Source organism: Pteronotus mesoamericanus, unplaced genomic scaffold, assembly GCF_021234165.1.
Source record: "Pteronotus mesoamericanus isolate MK-2021 breed Mesoamerican mustached bat unplaced genomic scaffold, CSHL_Meso_final contig_272, whole genome shotgun sequence".
Classification (NCBI taxonomy): Eukaryota; Metazoa; Chordata; class Mammalia; order Chiroptera; family Mormoopidae; genus Pteronotus; species Pteronotus mesoamericanus.
The window spans coordinates 552277-570871 of record NW_026555116.1 but is presented as its reverse complement, the minus strand read 5'-3'; the positions used below and the strand labels follow the sequence as shown (position 1 = coordinate 570871).

Sequence of the window (18595 nt, the reverse complement as noted above, 5' to 3'; positions counted from 1 at the left end):
CCCCAGTCTGCATTCCCACCAACAGTGGACTAGGGTTCCCTTTTCTCCACAGCCTCGCCAGCACCTGTTGTTTGTGGATCTGTTTATGATGGCCATTCTGACCGGTGTGAGGTGGTACCTCATGGTGGTTTTGATCTGCATTTCTCTGATGGCTAGTGATGCTGAGCATCCTTTCAAATGCCTCTGGGCCCTCTGTATCTCCTCCTTAGAAAAGCATCTGCCCAGGTCCTTTGCCCATTTTTTGATTGGATCGTTTGTCTTCTTGGAGTAGAGTCGAGTGAGTTCTTTATATATCTTGGAGATCAAACCTCTATCCGATGTATCATTAGCAAATATATTTTCCCATACGGTTGGCTCCCTTTTCATTTTGCTGATGTTTTCTTTAGCCATGCAGAAGCTTCTTATTTTGATGATGTCCCACTTGTCTATTCTTTCCTTTATGTCCCTTGCTTTAGGAGACATATCAGTGAAAAAATTGCTGCGTGGGATATCTGAGAGTTTCCTGCCAACGTTCTCCTCGAGGACTTTGATGGTGTTGCGACTTATATTTAAGTCTTTTATCCATCTTGAGTTTATTTTTGTGTATGGTGTCAGCTGATGATCCAATTTCAATTTTTTGCATGTAGCCGTCCAGCTCTCCCAACACCATTTGTTGAAGAGGCTGTTATTGCTCCTTTTTATGCTTCTGCCCCCTTTGTCGAATATTAGATGTCCATAGAGACCTGGGCTTATTTCTGGGCTTTCTATTCTGTTCCACTGGTCTATGGGTCTGTTCTTGTGCCAGTACCAGATTGTTTTCAGTATGGTGGCTTTGTAGTAGAGTTTGATGTCCGGTATTGTGATCCCTCCTACTTTGTGTTTCTTTCTCAAAATTGCTGCGGCTATTCGGGGTCGTTTATGGTTCCATATAAATTTTTGAAATGTCTGTTCTATTTCTGTGAAATACGTCATTGGTATCTTAATAGGGATTGCGTTGAATCTATAAATTGCTTTGGGTAGTATGGACATTTTGAGGATATTAATTCTTCCAATCCATGAGCACGGTATATGCTTCCATTTATTTGTGTCTTCCTTAATTTCTTTTTTCAATGTTGTATACTTTTCTGCATACAGGTCTTTTGTGTCTTTGGTTAAATTTATCCCTAGGTACTTTATCTTTTTTCGTGCTATATCGAATGGTATATTTTTTCTGATTTCTTCTTCTTCTATTGCATTGCTGGTGTACAAAAACGCCTTTGATTTCTGAATGTTGACTTTGTATCCTGCTGTTTTGCCAAATTCACTTATTAGGTTGAGGAGTTTTTTGGTAGAGTCTACAGGGTTCTCTATGTACACTATCATGTCATCTGCAAACAATGATAGTTTTACTTCTTCCTTTCCTATTTGGATGCCTTTTATCTCTTTCTCTTGTCTGACCGCTGTGGCTAGGACTTCCAATACGATGTTGAAAAGAAGCGGTGAGAGCGGACATCCTTGTCATGTTCCCGATCTTAGTGGGAAAGCTTTCAGTTTTTGCCCGTTGAGTATGATATTAGCTGTAGGTTTTTCATATATGGCCTTTATTACGTTGAGGAATGCCCCATTTATTCCCATTTTGCTGAGTGTCTTGATCATAAATGGGTGCTGTACCTTGTCAAATGCTTTTTCTGCATCTATCGAGATGATCATGTGGTTTTTGTCTTTTCTTTGATTTATGTGGTGTATCACGTTTACTGATTTGCGTATATTGAACCATCCCTGCATCCCTGGGATGAATCCCACTTGATCGTGGTGCATAATCTTTTGAATGTATTGCTGGATGCGGTTTGCCAATATTTTGTTGAGGATTTTAGCATCTATGTTCATCAGCGAAATTGGCCTGTAGTTTTCTTTCTTTGTTGGGTCTTTATCTGGTTTTGGGATCAGGGTGATGCTGGCCTCATAGAAGGAGTCTGGCAGTCTTCCCTCCTCTTGGATTTTTTGGAATAGTCTGACAAGGACAGGGGTTTGCTCTTCCTTAAATGTTTTGTAAAATTCTCCTGGGAAACCGTCTGGCCCTGGGCTTTTGTGTGCTGGGAGTTTCTTGATGACTGCTTCAATTTCCCCAGCTGTTATCGGTCTGTTCAAGCTTTCTGTTTCTTCCTCCTTCAGTGTTGGAAGATTATACTTTTCTAAAAATTTGTCCATTTCATCAAGATTTTCAAATTTCTTGGCATGTAATTGTTCATAATACTTTCTGATGATCATTTGTATTTCTGTGGTATGAGCTGTTATTTCTCCTCTTTCATTTCTGATATTATTAATTTGGGTCCTCTCACTTTTTGTCTTGATGAGTCTGCTTAATGGCTTGTCTATTTTATTTATCTTCTCAAAGAACCAGCTTCTGGATTGGTTGATCCTCTGAATTGTTCTTTTTGTCTCTATGTCATTCAGTTCTGCTCTAATCTTGACTATTTCCTTCCTTCTACTTGCTCTGGGATTTATTTGTTGTTGTTTCTCCAGTTCTTGAAGTTGTAGTGTTAGGTCTTTTATTTGAAATGTTTCTATCTTTTTAAGGTAAGCCTGTATTGCTATGAACTTCCCTCTCAGGACCGCCTTTGCTGTGTCCCATAGGTTTTGGACAGTTGTCTCTTCATTTTCATTTGTTTCCAGAAATTTTTTGATTTCTTCTCTTATCTCATTATTGACCCATTCATTGTTTAATAGTGTACTGTTCAGTCTCCATGTGTTTGCAAGTTTTTGAAGTTTCTCTTTGAGGCTGATTTTGAGTTTCAAGGCCTTGTGGTCTGAGAAAAAGTTTGGTATTATTTCAATTTTCCTGAATTTGCTGAGGCTTGCTTTGTGTCCTATCATGTGGTCTATCTTTGAAAAACTGCCATGAGCATTTGAAAAGAATGTGTATTTTTCTTCTTTGGGATGTAAGATTCTATATATGTCAGTTAAGTCTCTTTGATTCAGTGTGTCATTCAGCGCCACGATATGTTTATTAATGTTTTGTTTGGAAGATCTGTCCATTTTTGACAGTAGGGTGTTGAAATCCCCTACTATCAGTGTGTTGCTGTCTATATCTTTTTTGAAGTCATCCAACAATTTCCTTATAAACTTGGGGGCTCCTCTATTGGGAGCATATAAGTTTACAATGTTGATGTCTTCTTGATAGATTCTTCCTTTAAGTATGATAAAGTGCCCCTCTGGGTCTCTCTTTATGGCCTTTGCTTTGAAATCTACTTTGTCTGATACAAGTATGGCAATGCCAGCCTTTTTCTCATGTCCATTTGCTTGGAATATTATTTTCCATCCCTTTACTTTCAATCTGTGTAGGTCTTTTGCTCTGAGGTGGGTCTCTTGCAGGCAGCATATGTGTGGGTCATGTTTTCTTATCCATTCAGCTACCTTGTGTCTTTTGATTGGGGCATTTAGTCCATTCACATTGAGAGATATTACTGATAGAAACTTACTCATCTTTTCTCCTTGTACTTGTGTCCCTCTCTGTCTCATTCTTTTCCTTCATCTGCTTAAACCAGTCCCCTTAGCATATCTTGGAGTGCTGGTTTGGTAGAGATGTATTCTTTTAGCTTTCTTTTGTCTGGGAAACTCCGTATTTCTCCTTCTATTTTAATGGAGAGCCTAGCTGGGTAGAGCAGCCTTGGCTGTAGGCCCTTGCTTTTCATGGCTTGGAATATTTGTTGCCATTCCCTTCTGGCTTGGAGTGTTTCTGTTGAGAAGTCAGCTCCTAGGCGGATCGGGGCCCCCTTGTATGTTACTTTCTCCTTCTCCCTTGCTGCCTTGAGGAGTCTCTCTTTGTCTTTGACATTTGCCATTTTAATGATGATGTGTCTTGGAGTGGACCTCCTTGGGTCCCTCTTGAGTGGGGTCCTCTGTGCCTCCTGGATCCATGAGAGCCTTTCTCTCCTCAAATTAGGGAAATTTTCCATCATTACTTTTTCGAGGAGTTTCTCTATTCCTTGCTCCTCTTCTTCTCCTTCTGGTATCCCTATTATACGGATATTATTGCGTTTCAGGTTGTCCTGCATTTCCCTAAATGCATCTTCATTCTTTTTGAGCCGTTTTTCCATTTCTTGTTCTTTCTGGGAGCTTTTTTCTACCTTGTCCTCCATCTCACTGATTCGATCCTCAGCTTCATCCAGCCTGCTTTGGATTCCTTCTACTGTGTTCTTCAAGTCAGAAATGGTATTCTTCATATCCTCTTGTGTCTTCTTGATAGTTTCTATGTCCTTTTCCAGGCTGATATAGTTTGCTGTAAGATCCTGATAGTTTCTCTGCAGTTTCTCATAGTTCTCTTTGAGCTGGCTGAGCTCATTGAGCTTCCTTAGAACCATTGTTTTGAATTCCATATCTGATAGTTCCCTTGCCTCTATTTCATTTAGTTCTCTCTGTGGGGAGTCCCCTTTTCCACTCATTTGAGGGGAACTTCTTTTTCTTCCCATTTTTGTGAGAGTCTGTTAAGTATTTTTGTCCTTTACTTTTCTTTCTGGGCTTGCCTCTTATGATGTCAGTTGTTGACCCTATAGGGCCTTGGGTTGTTTGTTTGAGTCTTTCAGGAGTCTAATGCCTGTGTCTGACTCCTGCTTGGAGCAGCTCTGTGACCCCTTCGGTCAGAGCTGAGCTATTTTTTGGGATCTCTTTGCGCTCTCACGCGGGCTCCTTGAGCGCGTTCCCAGCGTGGCAGGGTCCCCCGCCTACCTGGGCTCGCATGTGCTTGCCCCAGACCAGGGGGCTTATTCGCGACCTCCCGTACTCATCTGGCCTCCCGGGCACGCGAGCTTCGCGGCACTGGTCAGTTTAGGGTCTTCTATTGTGTGTTTTCCCCGCTTTTGGCTCTTTGGGTGCATTGCTTGCCCCCGCCAAATGGGGACTACGGAAATGGGAGGAAATCAGCTCTAGGACTCTCCGGTTAATCCTGTTTCTGGTCTCTCCTCCAGGGACTCTGGGCAGCTCTACTTATTTTGTGGGCCGCTCCGCAATCGCGGCGGGTAGGTCAATTTACGCCTGCCCTTGCCCCTCTGTGCACTCCCTCACAGGCCGTATGGGTGCCAGTCTGTGTGAGGCCTTGCCGGCAGGTGCAAGCGTTTGCCAGCCCGCGCGGGTTACACACACGCTCGCCAATCCTCGCCGGTCACTCGGCTCAAGTGTGCGCGCCTGCTCTGGGTGTTTTGAGGGTGTCTATGTTTGCTTTTCAGCTTTTGGCTCTTTGGGGGTGTGGCCTCTTCCCGCGCAATGGAGACTACGGCAAGGAGAAGGAGTCGGGACTCCCCGGTTCCTCCTCCCGTTCTTTCCCCAATGCCTCCGTTTTTAGTCTCCCCTCAGGGGCCTCTGGGCAGTTCTGTGACCCCTTCGGCCGAGGATCCAACCCCTGTGCGGACTGCGTTTCAGTCGCAGGCAGTCTGGTTCATGCGCGCCCCACTTCTGCCTCTTTGGGGGTGTCGCGCCTTTCCCGCCCACAACGGAGACTACCAAACGGGGAGGGAGTCGGGACTCCCCGGTTCCTCCTCCGGTTCTTTCCCCAACGCCTCTGTCTCCAGTCTCTCCTCAAGGCTCTCCCAGCCAGTCTGCACTCAGCCCCGCAGCTCACACGTGTACAAGCTGTGTGCGGAGCGCACAAAAGGCAGGTTAATAGATTCCCTTATGCCTGAGCGAGATGGTAGCTGCAGAGTGGGAAGTGCGTTATCTCCCGGGCTTTACCGGCCGCCGAGTCAGTTCTCTTCACAAAGTTCTCCTCACCAGTCTTTTCCCAGGCACCAGCCCACCCTGATGCCGCCACTACCCAGCGATCAAGGAGGGTGGCTGCCGCTGCAACTTTTGTGTTTGCCCTTTATATGTCTCTTTGCATCCCCAGCCACCTGTCTCTGGCAGAGAGCGCCCCTAAGCTTTTTGGGGTTGCGTTTTGTTTGTATTTTCTCGGCTTTCGCTGCTGTAATTTAGGGGTTCCTGTTTATGATTCAGACCCCATTCTTCTCGGGGGGACGCTAACTGGCCGTTTCAATGTCCCTCTGGTGCCAGTGCCCGTGCGCACCCAGCCCACCCTCTCGAGCCTCCACCGCAATTCTCACCCGTTGGGATGTGTGAGAGTCGAATCCACTGTCCGCGGCACCAAGGCTCCTCTCCCACTATCGCTCCACTGCTTTCCAGGTGATTACTCCATTATTTAGTTGCAATTCCAGTTTGGTTTTGGGAGGAGGTCAGCGTGACTCCCTTTCACTCCTCCGCCATCTTTCCAATCTCACTAATTAGTATATTTATTAACCTCTGGATGTACACTTTTGTCGGTCCCAGTTTTGGACTCTTACAAAGTTGCTATGAATATATGTGTATAAGTTTTTTTAAAAATATATACTTTCATTCCTCTTTGGTCAATACCTGAGAGTAGAATGGCTGGTTTATATGAAAGATTTACAACTGACTTTGTTAAAATTAATTACTTGTTCTAGTAGCACTTTTGTACATACCCTTAGATTTCTTCTAGATAACTATGATATCTCTGAATTAGAAGAGGTTCACTTCCTTTCTGAACTGTATGTCTTTTGTTTCTTCCCCTTGCCTTCTTGCACTGCCTAGGACGTCTCAGACAATACTAAACACAAGAGGTGAGAGCCAAAATTCCTGATCTTAGAGGGAAAGCATTCAGTCTTTCACTACCAAGTATGACCTTAGATGTAGGGTTTTTTAGGCGTTTCATGAAGTGGGAGAAATCGCCTTTGATTCTGAATTTGCTGGGAGTGTGTAATGAGGAATGGAGGGAAGATTCCTCAAATGCTTTTTTCTATACCTACTGAGGTTACCCTCATTAATTGATCATCTGCTAGTATCAATGTTTTCGAATATATTATGATGATAAGTTGTCACAATCAAATACTAAAGAAGATAATACTCTTCATTTAACCAACAATGAAACAGAGCTCACAAGTGCCTAGAAAGCACACAACAGAGCTAATGGCTTTTAACACAGTTCTCTCGGAGAGCAAAAGTCTGCTTGTTGATTTTCTTCACTGCTGATTAGTTTCAGAGAAAATTTGAGAGAAAGGCCAGAAGGTAGCGAAATTACCTCTTGACCCTTTGAAGTACTTCAAGACACTATGTCAGCAAGTTCTTTATTCATACAAATGGAATTAATACAAATAATTGAATAATTGCAGGTTTGGCCTTTTCAAAAAACGGCAGAGGGAGAAACATGAAGGTCACAAGCTGCATTTCAGGAGCAGACCACTGGATAATGTCTTGACCATTCTTTCTAGACCCTTTATGAGACATCTGACTTGAAGAATGTACTGCAGCAAGGGTGACAAGCTCTTCCCGACTTCTGTGAGTCACCACGAAATGAACCTTCATTGATGGCTGGTGATCACTCTCTTCCCCTGTTCCTTAAAACTTGCTTGTCATAAAACAGTCTAGACCATAGTTTTTCAAATTAACCGTTGTATATTGTTCTCAAAATTTTTGAAGAATTGCCATATGATGCAGTAATTCTTCTTCTGAGAGCATACTCAGAAAAATGGAAAGAATTAGAGTTTACAGAGGTCTATCCACCATGTATCCAGCTAACTAACAGGAACAATAGACAGTTATTGAAGAAGATACAAGAAACACCATATGTAAGACAAAGATGCCTCATCCCCCTTCAAAGTAGCTACCCTGGGACCTCACACAGTTCTCCCAATCCCCATCGGCTGCCCCGTCATCTTTTCCATAATTTCATCAATGGTCAGAAATCTTTTCCCTTTCAAAGGTGACTTTAGTTTTGGGAAAAGCCAGAAGACACAGGGCGCCGAATCTGGGGTAGAAGGGGGATGAATCACCTGGGTGATTTCATGTCTCACCTAAAAACTCTGCACAAGACATGATGCATCAACTGACATGTTGCTGTAGTGAAGCTGCCAATCACAGTTTTCCATAGCCATGGCTTCTCAATCATCCCAATATTGTCTGTGGAGAAATGTTCAAGCTTAATGCAAAATATGATGCAGATTCATTCCACTCAGTCATTTTGAATGAGACGGGCACAAAATACACATGCTCACGCAGCGGCCTCTACCGCCCCCACTGACAGTACAGTGAAGTCATCACTGGTCATGCATGTTCATCCCTGTCCACTCTCCTTGGCTGCCAGGTGGCATCAATGTCACACAAACTGTTCTCGCTAGGTTAACAATGGCTGGACGTTTTCTGGACAAACCTTGTATGCTCAAAATATTGATATATTTACATATACTTTTCCACCAAAATATGGAAGCAACACAAATGTCCATCACAACATCAATGGAGAAACAAAATTGGTATATCCAAACACTGGAATATTATTGAGGCTTCAAAAGGAAAGTAATTCTGACACGGGCTATATAGCATGGGTGAACCGGCAAGATACGAAGCTGGGTGAAATACGTTACAGTTTGACCAGTAATGCAGGATTCTGTCTTTGTGAGGTATCTGAAATTCTCAGACTCATGGGATGAGACCTGAAATGGTATTTGCCAGAGGCCGGTCAGATCAGGAAAGGCATGTCATTGCTAGGGGAGCACAAATACTCAGTTTTTCAAGGTGAATAGAGTTCTTTAGATGTAAATGTGCTTGACACCACTCAATTGTATACATAAAATCATAAAAACTTTATGGTGAAATGGTAAAATTTGAAGAACAGTCAAAATGTTGAAAGACACTCCTTTTCAGAGTCTACTATGCACATCTGCTTTCGAGATGCAAATATACAACGGACTAATAAGATCACTTCTTCAGCATCCATTATCGTTCAGATTTTTAGGCACGGAGACAATGGGGTTAGAAGTAAAAGGAGGAAATATTAGAGAATGAGGACTTTGGATTGTGGAACATTGGAAAAAGGAGGGCATGGTGTGTGCAAATGAGCCACATAATGACAAAAATGCTTTTAGAAGAGTGGTGAATCGGAGGGCAAAGATAGAATAAGATAATTCACACTTTACTTCTTCACAGTGTCCCCCTAGAGACACTAATTATTGATCATTTCAGGAGTAAGGCTGGTGGGATTTGCTGCAGGTTAATCTACATAGTGGAAATGAGCTGTGCCATGCTAGAGTGTTAATAAGATGGAAAGAACACAAAGTTTCTCACATAGTAGGCACCTTAGCAGTTCAATGAGGGTGCATTTACTCACCTAACAAATCTAAATTAAACTCATTCATTAAACAGTATAAAGAGGATAACATACAAAGAGAGGAAACCCACAGAAAGATTTCACAGCCTGCCTTCTTCAAAACAGAGCCTGGGTCATAAAATATACTCGATAAATATTTCTTGAACAAATTGGTCTGGAAATCTTACAATCCCACAGACTATTACTGGTTTCTAGATTCAGATGTTTCTGAATTTCCCTAGTTAATTCTTCTAGCTCAATGTCACACCAAATGGCAAATTGTTTGTTTTCCTTGCTCTTTGTCTTCAAAAAACAATTTCAACCCCAATTTTCAAACATATGGATCTTTTTCATGAATAATAATTCATGGTTTATGGAACTTGAGAGGTACTTTAAAAGAGTGATTTCCTTCACACCCTACCAACACCTGTGCTACCACACCTCTCGCCACTTTCTGACAGTGCTGACAATGACAGCCTTACTCCACGGAGCACGTGGAGGCAACAGGCAGGGCCCTGAGGCTTTGCTACACCTCTTCCTACAAGCCTCTCACTTGTGAGCTCACTCAGGGCACACGAATACACTGCAGTCCTCCTGCTGTGACGCTGAGATGACAAGGTTAATGACACTCTTTGTTTTCTGAAAATTCAGTGAATAGCGACCTTCTGAGGCGTTCTTCTGGTTGTAGGAGTCCTGACGAATAAGGACAATCATCGCCCCACTGCTGAGCTGCTTGTACCAGAATAGGCTGTAACTTGTGGCACTGGTTTCCTATGTGCAGTCCAGGGTCACAGCCTCCTTCTCCTGCACTAACATTGCTGGTTGGTCTTGAGTCACCTTCTGGCCAGTACTGCATCCTGAAGGGAAAAAAAATCAGAAGGTTTGGGGATAAGTCGTGGGGGACAAAATAAAATCTGTTTTACAACTTGCTACCTCTCCTTCCAAGGGCACTTATAAAACACTGCCTGGACTCCTGGTCCTTAGGTTATAGAGGACGCCCATGCCTACTGTGGCGTCCCTACCTAGCCACATGGAAACCAGGACCATCTTCAGAAGGCTGGAGGGCAACATGTTCATGTTCTTCCAACAAGGGAAAAATATCTTCTTGTTCTCCTGCAGTTTCAGGGCTCTGCAAGGTGAGGTGACTCTGACAGGAAGGGAAGAAACACTGGGCTGTGTGCTGCTGCCGCCCCAGGACAGGAAACAGAGTTTCCTGGAGCAGCAGGTTGCTGTGGGTCACATCAGGCTTCCCTATGTGCCAGCTGAGAGTGCCACTCAACCCCAAGTTTTCAAGAATTAACGATCTCTTCTTTAAATTTTGTTTTTGATATTATTTTGTATAAAGAGCAGGTACAGCATCATGGTTTGACAATCACATGCTTTACAAAATGTTCCCCCTGATATTTGCAGTACCCACTTGACACCATACATAGTTATTACAATAATTTACACTATATTCCCTATGCTGTATTTTACATCCTAGTGCCCATTTTATAACTACCAATTTGTACTTTCAATTCCTTTGCATTTTTAACCCACTTTCATAACCATCCTCCTCTCTGGCAAACATCTTCAGTACTTTATTACTTGTCTTATTGTTAATAGCCATCCTATCAGCTGTAAGGCAGTATCACATTGCACTTTTGATTCGAGTTTCTCTTATAGCTAGTGAAATTGTGTCACATTTCATGTATCTGAAGACCATTTGTATATATTCTTGGGACAAGTGTCTTTTCTGATCCTCTGCCCATTATATACTGAAGTTTTTTGATCTTGAGTTCTATGTGTTCTTTATATATTCTGAATTTTAACCTCTTATCAGAGTTGCTGTTTGCAAATATCTTCTCCCATTTGGTTCGTTGCCTTTTCATTGTGTTCGCAGCATTTTTCTTGTGCAGAAGCCTTTTAGTTTGATGAAGTCACATTCATTTATTTTTCTTCTTCTTTTGCCTTTCAGGTCAAATTCATAAAATCCTCAGTAAAATGATGGTCTGTAAGTATAGTACCTACGTTTTCTTCCATATAATTTATTGTTTCAGATCTTATATTGAGGTCTTTGAACCATTTTTAGTTGTATTTCTGAATGGTGACAAATAGAAGCCTTGAGTTCAGATAATGCCCACCCTAACGCTCTAGTTCAGCCCTACAAAGCCATTGCTAGTGCAGCAAAGTACCATTGTAAATGTGTTGTTCAGTGACAAGTGCTAGAGAAGCCAAATAATGACTCAGTCCCTCCTAAGACAGCTAGAGTGAACCTTCATCAATAGTAACTCAAACATTTGAAATGATGAACTTTGCCTACAAAATTTACTTAGAAGTTCAAACCGCCAAGCATAGAAGAAACTGACAATGGTAGCAGAGGTGGGGACCAGCATGTGCTCTCTCGGGCCACGATTCCGACATCACAACAGATTGGGTATTTAAGGTTCCATTCACATGACACTGTACAATACATTAAAACATTAGCCAGCAGGGCAATGTGGAATAGGGGAGTGTGTGATTCCCAAAGAACTGCAAAGACAATGTTGGTGAGCGGTGAAGCTATTCTGTGTCTTGATGATGTGATGCTTCCATGATCTACGCAATATGTAAAAACTCAAAATTTACAGAACACTACACCAAAATCAGACAGCTTTAATATGTGATTATTTAAAATAAAAAGTTCAAAATACTCAGAGAGAAGCAAATTAAAACCACAGTGAGATACCACGTCACCCCGGTCAGAATGGCCATCATACACAAATGAACAAACAGCAAGTGCTGGCAGGATGGTGGAAAAAGGGGAACCCTGGTGCACCGTCGGTGGGAATGCAGCTGCTGCGGCCACTGGGGAAAACAGTCCGGAATTGCCTTAAGAAACTAAAAATAGAACTGTCTTTTGACTCAGAGAGTCAACCGTTGGGAATATACCCTAAGAATCCTGAATCACCAATTCAGAAGAACCTGTGCACCCCAATGTTCATAGCAGCGCTATTCACGATACCCAACTGCTGGAAAGAGTAAGTGCCCATCACTAAATGAGTGGATCAAAAATGGCGGTACATTTACACAGTGAGATACTATGCCGCAGAAAAAGAGAAGGAAGTCCTCCCCTTTGCTACAGCATGGATGGAACTGGAGAGCGTCTGCCAAGTGAAATAAGTCAGGCAGTGAAAGACAGACACCATATGATCTCACCTGTAAGTGGAACCTAATCGACTAAACAGAAAAGTGAGCAAAAAAGAACAAGGGACATGGAAATAAAGAACATACTGTCAGCAACCAGAGGGCAGAGGAGAGTGGACAACGGGGGAAGGAAAGGGAAGAGACGTCAAGGAACATGTACACGGGGCCCATGGACAAACACAGTGGTGTGGAGGGGAGGACTGAATGTGGGCGGTGGGGGAGGGAAGGGCAGGGGAGAGTAACTGGGAGGGGGAATGGGAACCACTGTAATGGAACAGCAATAAAAAATAATTAAAAACAAGCAATAAGTTAATTTAAAAAAATAAAATATTGAGATTAAAATGGCAGAATAGGAATTTTCTGGCATCTTCCCCTTCATCCCCAAAACGACCACTTTTCACAATCATGCACTGGAGTGCCTGTCGAGAAGTTCAGGAATCCAGCGCAGAAGTTACACCGTGGGAACAAAAATATGAGATTGGTAGCATTTTAAATGGTATTACGATCAATTTCACTTTACTTTAGCCAAACTTTCCCTTATGTGACATAACTCAGTGTCAACAGAAATCTTCTAGGCTTTTATTTTTTTCCCAAAGGGGAAAATGACAGCAGGTGAGTGAGCACCTGGTTCTCTCAACCCAGGGGACGCTGCCAAAAAACACTCTCCCCTCCCTCTTGCCCCATCCACATACTGAGCTGTGCTGCCCACCTGGGACTGGGGAGCCCCTGGGAGAGCAGAAGCCGGGGCTCTCAGCGGGCATTAAAGGGGCAGGAGTCCTACTAACCACAGCACAGACAGAGGACATCGGGAACCTGCTCCCGAGGAGCTGGCGACGCCTTGGTGAGTTTGGGGGCTCAGAAAGGGTCTTACTCTGCAGGACCAGCAGAAACCACATACCTTTGAGCCCAAGGGAAAGCAGCAATAGGGAGGTGGTCAGCACATGCTCTGGTTTTGCAGGATTTTTCAGAGAAGGTGATAATGTTTGTACTGAATTTTTTTTTAAAAAAAATGGAGGAAACGAATACTATGGTGAAAGTTTAAAACTTGAAAGTGTCTTAAGTACGTACTGATTCTGCACCTGGGGCCAGAGAACTTCTTTTTTGTTTTTCTTCCCATACATAAATTCTCACCTTCATGTGATAAAGCAGTTAAGTCCATAGTAATTGTACCCTCTCTCCTTTTTCTAACTTGGTTTAAAAAACATAAAGAAATAAAATAAAAGCCATGTGCCCCTCTCCCTCCAGCAGCCTCGCAGAAATGGGCGCATCAGCCGTCACCTTGCTGTCCCTGGATCGCAGGCAGTGGTCACAGTGAGGGAAATCATAAAAGCCATTGAAGTGCTGGGCTACGATACTGGCCTTTCTTGTTCAGATGTTATGAATCTGATTTAATATGTTGACTTTCCTTATCAAAACAAATCAACTTCCTAATAACTGACAACCAAATCTCAGCCAGGAGTGATCATCTGTCCATCATACATACCAGTCACCAAAGGTATACAACTTTAGGAAGAATATAAGAGAGCTTAAAAATCACCCACCATTGACCATGAGTAGGAGAAATAGGAAATTACTTATTAATACAAATTCTTTCACTACATTGATTTCCCTATAACATGAAAAGAAATAACATTTTTAATAAAAAAGGGTTTTTTTATTAGGTAATGTTTCATTCGGTCAAAAGGCAGTGATGACTCAGGGAGATCTGTCACAAGCCACCTGTAACCTACTCATTCATCTAATGCATTCCAACAATAAGAGTAAGATAACTGATAAATGCTTATCAAAGTGTCCCTGCCTAACCCATAATGGAAAGAAAAAGGTCAAGTCTAGGAATTAATATTTGGCTTAAAATAACAGAGCTTTATTAAGAAAGAAAGATATGTATAAATAAAAAGAAACTGTATATTTGGCAATAATTAAAAATCAAATGTATATATTAAAGGTTTGGATTGATTCATAAATCAACTTAGACATTTAAATCTATCACAAAGCATAAATTAAAATTATAAATAAATACATGAATTCTCAATTCTTTTTTAACAAACATCTCTTCATTATCAACTATGAGATAAGTTTGTGCTAGGTATTGAGCCTAAAACAGTCAAGAGTAAAGAACTCTGTCTTCTGAATTCTATCAGAGACTAATGTGAAAAAATATATGCAGAATTTGGCAAAAGGAAATTGCTTTGTGTGTTTAATAGAGAGCTCACATTCTCGAAGCACTTCCAATCTTGATTGCCTCAAACACACAAATGATACATACCATCAGCGAGCTCTAGGAAAAAAAGAAAAAACATGTCATATTTTATTAACCAGAAAGTGTTCAGAAAACATAGAAAAGACTGTCAGATTTTGCCAGAAATGTAGACAAAGGAAATTAATATAAACTGTGATTTCTTAAAATCTCTCACAGAGCTATTAAAAAGCAGGTTTTGCAGGAGAGGACTTGATGAAATGGAAAATGCTCAAGTCAAGGTAGATCATTCAGTGAAAGACTTCTGATTGCAATTACAATAAAAATTGATACAAAAATTAATTTAGATGTTACCAATATTATCTCACGACACAATTACCAACTTTATATTTTTCTACTCTACATATTTTCTACATTGGGTACATGGTTCTTTTTAATAGAAAAATATTAAATGCTGTTTTGAAAACAATATTTAAAACTCTAAACATAAAAAAATTGTGATACTGATGCGAAGTATTTTTTTAATAGGACAGGAATTATATTAGCACAAATAAAATAATCATGAACGCCTCAATTTTTAAAAGAAACATTGCTAACTCACTTCAGGAATTCATTATGCAAAAGTCTATCTGACAAAACGTTTAACGCTCTCTCCGTCTTCTTAAAACTAACTTTTTAAAAGTGATTTTAACATACAACACATTACTTTCCACTTGGCAGACAGGTTTTCGTAGAGGATTCGGGTGCGTGGGAAGCAATGTGCACTCGCTGCACAGAAGTACACAGCTGAGTCTCCAGGTTGAGTGTTTTCGATGTGCAGGGAGAAACGTTGGTCTGTCTTATGCAAAACAACAGTGAGTCTTCCTTGCTTCCTTTTATTCGTAGTTGAACGAATGTATGTAATGAGCTCTGGACCTTTTCCAGCCTCTTGCTTATACCATGGAAAGTAACTTGAGCTACTGTCTGAGTAAGAACAGGTGATGACAGAGGTGTTTCCCTCCGGGACACTCAGGGTGAGAGGTTGCTGATCCACTTTATCTCCTCGGCTGACACCTGTGCAGCAAGAAAGATTCAGAGAAAGGAGAAGAGCGACCAGATTAGTATACTTCAGGATTTTCTTTCTCTTCAGTAACTGAGGAAACCCAAATAAAGCCAGGCATGGCTTCTGAAGAATATCCACTAATACAGTCTATTCCCGATTCACGATCAACTCACAGTCCAGCTGCAGCCAAAAGAATATGAAAAAGGCTCCAATGGATGTCTTCATTCTTCTTACTTAAGGCCAAACGTAAGGGGACCTACTGCTGTTACCAAGTTCTCTTTTTCTCTCTAACAATCTGAAAACAAACGTTTCTCACATTCTCTACCCAGCCAATAAGAAAAGGACTGTGCTTCTCTCAAAACCTATTCCTCCAGAACGCACTCAAATGAACCCTGCACACAGGCTGCATCAGCAGAGGTGCACTGCCACCTTGTGGTCACATCTCAAACTACTGAACTAGCTGCTTAAATATTACTGTACCCTGTGCCTAGGAGAGACTCAGACACTAAAAGACAGCAATGAGTCAAACAAATTAACTCTTAGATGAGAGATTAAGAAAGAATGTAGAGAACAATATATTTATCTCTGCACACAACTGAGTCATTGTTAATGTTTTGGAACGATGCAGGTGCTGTTGGTACTTATGCAATGACGGCCCAACTTTACGTGTTTGAAACCAGGAAAGTGCCATGATCCACTCTTGTATACAAAGAAAATATAAAGCCTTCCTTTTCAAGCTGTGGTACATATGCACAATGGAATACTAGTCCGACATAAAAAGGACGGAACTTTTACCCTTTGTGACAGCATGGGTGGGCCTAGAAGTTATAATGCTAAGGAAATTGGTTATCCAAAGAAAGGCCAGTATCATATGATTTCACTGATGTGGCATCCATCCCTGGCTGCTGTGGCTCAGTGGATTGAGCACCAGCCTGTGAACCAGAAGGATGCTGGTGTGAGTCGCTGTCAAGGCACATGCCTGTGTTGTGGGCCAGGTTCCCAGCTCGGGGGATGCAAGGGGCAATCGACTGATGTGCCTCTCACACATTGATGTTTCTCTCCCACTCTTTCTCCCTTCCCCTCTCTCCGAAAATATATAAGTAAAATCTTTTCTTTAAACATAATTGTCACAGGCATGTAGATTACAGCATGGAGAATAGATTAAATATACCATTAGAGCTATGTATGGGGCAGGGTGATACTTGAAGAAGCATAAGGATCACTCTGTAGAGTACATGATTTTCTAACACTTGCTGCACAGCTGACTCTCATACAAAGTAATATCATTGTAAACTCTAATTGAAAATGTGTTAAATAAAAAGTAAGGAAGAAACATTTTCTTTTTCAACTAAACCTTACTTGTCTGTTATGAATAAAAGCTCTTTCTTAAAGTAAAATATAAAAAATGATCAGATATGAAGAAGAAGACTATTGCATATTTCAAATACTATCGCAAACTCTGCTCCTTAAACTGATTCTGCCTGTGACTTTGCTATTCCCAGAGAACAGATAGTAGCAATGTGGAAATTAGAAATCTTTCCCAGGATTGAGAGTAATTAAGAGTAAAGGATCAGACCTGCATGGTAAGGGAGCAGAGGCATATCTCCCTCAGTTATTAGGATTTCAACCACAGAAGACAATCTGACCCATAGTTTGGGATGAAATGCAGTGAGAAATATGATACACTCCAAGAAACGTATTCTAATGCTGTGTCTTATATTCCTCAAATTGTTGAACAATACAGCTTCTGAGAACACATCAGGCTGCAGATTGTGAAAATAAAACCACATGTCAATTCATTCTTGAGGTAGTTTCATTTTAGCATCAAAATATATGGTTTGTCCTAATGTGTAATTACTGACTCTAATCCTTAGTGGAACTTTTTATACAGTGTAAGCCAACTCTCCCAGCGTGGACTCCTGCCTTGCTGGCCATTGTTCTCTTGGATTCCACAATCCATCACTTTTTTCCAAACTTCACTACAATGTTCTTTCCTCGAGGCTTTGTAAAGCCTTTCAGACCTTGGAGTTTCCAGAATTATCTTTCTCTAACAATAACCTTTATTTGGATCCTCCCTTCATATTATAGAATTTTGTACATAGGAAACATATATCATTTTATTGACCAACTTAACCCCAAAATTCAATTTTTGAAAAAAACTACGTGAAAAAGAAGGGAGAAATGGTCGTAAGGTAATGTTTTCACAGGACCACTTTTCACAAAATCTTCAGCTCATCATGCAAATTAGTTTCATGTAAGTGTGCATTTAAAGTTTTAAAACTATATTTTTCCAGTCATTTTAGGGTCACAGAAAAAGTAAGAGAAAGGTAGAGAGGTTTCCAATGGACCTCCTGCCCCCACATACGCACAGCCTCCTCTATTATGAACTTTCCCCCCAACAATGGTGTATTTCATACAACTCATAAACCTGCATTGATCACCCAAACTCACAGTGAACAGTCGGGTTTACTCTTTCTATTGTACATTCTATGGGTTTACTCAAATCTATAATGACATGTGTCCATCATGAGAGTATCATCAAGATGAACTTCAGCGACCTACAAATTCTCTGTGCTCTTCTTAGTTCTCCCTCCCTCTCCCCTCAAACCCAGACAACACCTGGTCTTTTTACTGTCTCCATAGTTTTGCCTTTTCCAGAATGTCATATGGTTGGAATCATACAGTATGTAGCCTTTTCAGATTGGCCTCTTCATTTAGTAATAAACATTTACCTTTTCCTTACCTTCTCATGGCTTGACAGCTCATTTCTCTTCAGTACTAAATACTAATACATTGTTTGGATGGCCTACTCCTTATCCATTCCCCTTGATGGATATTTTGGAGGCTTCCATGTTTTCACAACTTAGAATAAAGCTGCTAGAAACAACTATGGGCAAGTTTTTGCATAGAAATAACTTTTCAACTTCTTTGGGTTAAATCCCAGGAACACCGTGACTGGATTATATCGTAAGAGTGTGTGTAGTTTTGTAAGAAACTGTCAAAGCATTTCATTAAAGTATCCCATAGATATAGTATGTATACACACACACACACCCACGCACACACAATACACACACACACACACATA

At 41.3% G+C, this 18595-nt stretch overlaps 1 pseudogene; it reads right to left on the bottom strand.

The window, feature by feature from the left end:
* Positions 1-9513: 9513 nt before the first annotated feature.
* LOC129071918 (T cell receptor alpha variable 14/delta variable 4-like) lies at positions 9514-10232 on the bottom strand (annotated as a pseudogene).
* Positions 10233-18595: the final 8363 nt, after the last annotated feature.